This window comes from Manis pentadactyla, chromosome 15 (assembly GCF_030020395.1).
Source record: "Manis pentadactyla isolate mManPen7 chromosome 15, mManPen7.hap1, whole genome shotgun sequence".
Lineage (NCBI taxonomy): Eukaryota > Metazoa > Chordata > Mammalia > Pholidota > Manidae > Manis > Manis pentadactyla.
In genome coordinates, this window is record NC_080033.1 from 81,206,072 (window position 1) to 81,208,870 (window position 2,799).

Sequence of the window (2,799 nt, forward strand, 5' to 3'; positions counted from 1 at the left end):
AGAGGTCAGGGGGGTTTATGCTCACATGGCCACACCCGGAGGGTCAGGGGCTCACACACAGCTCCTTTGCCCTCCATCTGAACAAAACCAGCGGCCTGGATTCTGAGTTACTGCTGAAAGGCAGTGGCCGTTTGCCCTGGTGGCATTCCCACCGGCGGTGTGTGAGGGTTCCAATTTCTCCACATCGCTCACACTTGTCATTTTCTAGTTTTCTTAAAACAGCCATCCCAGTGGCGTGAAGCGGTATCTCATTGTGGTTTTGACTTGCATCTCCCTAATGAGTAAGGTCAAGCACCTTTCCACACACTTATTGGGGACAAAAGGCCAGATATTGTGAGGCTCCATTTGCATTAAGTGTCCAGACAAGGCAAATTCCACAGGGACACAAAGTGAATCAGCAGGCACAGGGGGCGGGGGGCAGAGTGACTGCTAACGGGGTCGGCTCTCCCTTCAGGGGGAGGGATGTGTTCTGGAATCAGACAGCGGGGATGGTCGCACAGCACTGAGGACATGCTGAGTGCCACAGAATCGCACGCTACAGGAATGCAGCAGTGGCTCATGTCAGGCTCCCTCGGGAGGGCTGCCCGATGACAGCGGCATTGTCTGCCAACCTGCTTCTTTGGTCTGTTCGTTGGCATATTTTCAAACAGGCTCAGACTCTCATCAGGAATTTACCTCAAGGGAAATGCCTAAGAAAGGCCTGCCGGGGCTTTGTCCACGTGTCCTGGCCGGGTGTCGGGGCCGGGGGAGGCTTTGCCAATTGCCGGCTTCCCTCTGCCAACCAGATCGCGAGGGGCCGGGAAGCGTCCCACAGGCCACCCCCAAATATGTCCAGCCCCAGATCAGACCGAAGCTGGAAGGATGTGGACTAATAACAATAAACAGCTATTTAGTTCCTTTCTGGACACATTTGGACTGCATTTCGGGCCATGTTATGGGCAAACGCTGATCTGGGTGTTCCCCAGTTCCCAGACTGCACGTGAAACATCGGCGGGGCCTGTGCTGGGGTTTCCTGCCCAGGCTCCTTGTGCTGCTCGTGGGCCTAACCCGGAACCGCCCTGAGACCCTGGCAAGGCAGCCCTTCACAGACAGGTCAGACGGGCCTGGCAAGGCGAGGGCTCGCTGGGGGAGGAGAGGCGAGCGGCGCGGGGGCTGGGGCCTGGGCTCTCGAGCTCCACCCTTGGGCTGGGCTGTGGTCTTAACCAGCTTTTCTGCTCCCCAGTTTAGGGCCTGTTTATCCCACCAGGTGGGCACAGATGGATGGATTTACCTCCATCACCTTCCCTCCAGGTCTGCAGTCCCATAGGGCTCAATCCAGGAGGACTGTTTTCAGCCCAAGCCACTGTTTCTCAGGGGCCGCCCGTTACTTGAGGGTGACGACGGGACTCGGGGTCTTGCCTGGGCCGATTCCCGCCAACTCGCCCTCATGCTGCCTGAGCGGAAAGTTCCCAGGTCCGCAGCCCCGTCTGTCTCCTTCATTTACGTCCCCACAGGGCCTCGTGCTGTGCCCGGCACATGGGAGATGTCTGCCGATTGCTGATAAACCTTTAAAGAAATCCGCAAACATTGGAAAGAATGAAGCACGTTACTCTGCGGGCTTTGCTGCAGCAAAGCTGGCCTCGGGCAGTCCCACCACAGTGCCTCTCACCTTCCTCAGGCTGGGTGGCCCCCTGGAGTCTCACGGAAGAAGCCTGGTGTGCGAACGACCTGCGGAGCAAGCCCTGAATGCGGCAGCAAGCCCGGCACCCTGCCACCCTCCCTCCACTTCACTGCGCGCGTCCCTCACCCGTTTTCCAGGTCTCGGCCCTTCTGATGACCGTCTGTGCGGGTTTCTGCTTTTCACGTTACGGTTGCCTCAGTTGCGTTTTCCCCAGTTTCTATGGGATCTGAAATCAGCTGCTAGTCATATTTGACTGTTTCAGAATGGGATGACCCTGTTCTCTACTGTAGAACAGGGCTCAGCGAACTGGCCCGTGGGGCCAAATCCTGCCTGCTGCCTGGTTCCGAGATAAGGTTTTACTGGAAAACAGTCCCGCCTGTGGCCGCTTTTATGCCACCACGGCAGAGCTGAGTGGTTGTGGCAGAGACCGTACGCATGGGGCCCACAGAGCCAAAAGCAGTTACTGTCCAGCCCTTTAAGAGAAGGTGTGTCAGCCCCTGTTCTAGGATGGTCGGCTGTTTCCCAGGGATTGGCAATCAGACAACCCAGCAGGGAGCATCTCTGTAGGTTCAGTTTTTAACTTTCAGTGTCACTCATCCTTGGGAAAAAAATCTTAGGTATGGAATTAGTAGACTAAAGAGAATGGACATTTTTTGCAATGCTTCTTATTTCCCTGAATTTGCACTCTCGTTGCATAGAATTTACCCAGCTATTAAAATTCAGTGAAGGCTCCAGTTTCACTACAACTTAGCCTCAGGGTCAGTGTTTGGAATGTCAGGGGTTAATATGAGAAGTACCTGATGCTTGTAGACTCCTTTAACTTCATCACTTTGAAAATCTAGCAACCAGATTTATATTTGCTGGCGTTTTTCCCCAAAAGCCCAATAATGAAGTTACGGCAAACTTTGATTTAAAGTTGACTTGCTATGAAAAGCCTCTTCTGGGGAACAGGAATTCCTGGGAAGAGGAAAGGGGCTGTTTTTCTAGGGGAATTAAATTTCTTTAGGGGTGGCGTGTTCAGTGGGAAGCCGCTCCTCGGTGTTAATCACGTTTGTTGGGGAGGACTAACAAGATTACAGTCTAGGAATCGACTGCTTCGGAAAAGAGGGATTTTCCCCTCTAGCCTGTTGGTCATTCCC

General features: G+C 54.2%; 1 long non-coding RNA gene across 1 annotated transcript; it reads left to right on the top strand.

Moving 5' to 3' along the window:
- The first annotated feature begins 855 nt into the window (after positions 1–855).
- LOC118931559 (uncharacterized) lies at positions 856–2,032 on the top strand. Its single transcript, XR_005032424.2, has 2 exons — positions 856–1,092; positions 1,494–2,032. It is a non-coding gene; the product is annotated as an uncharacterized LOC118931559 (long non-coding RNA).
- The last annotated feature ends 767 nt before the right edge of the window (positions 2,033–2,799 follow it).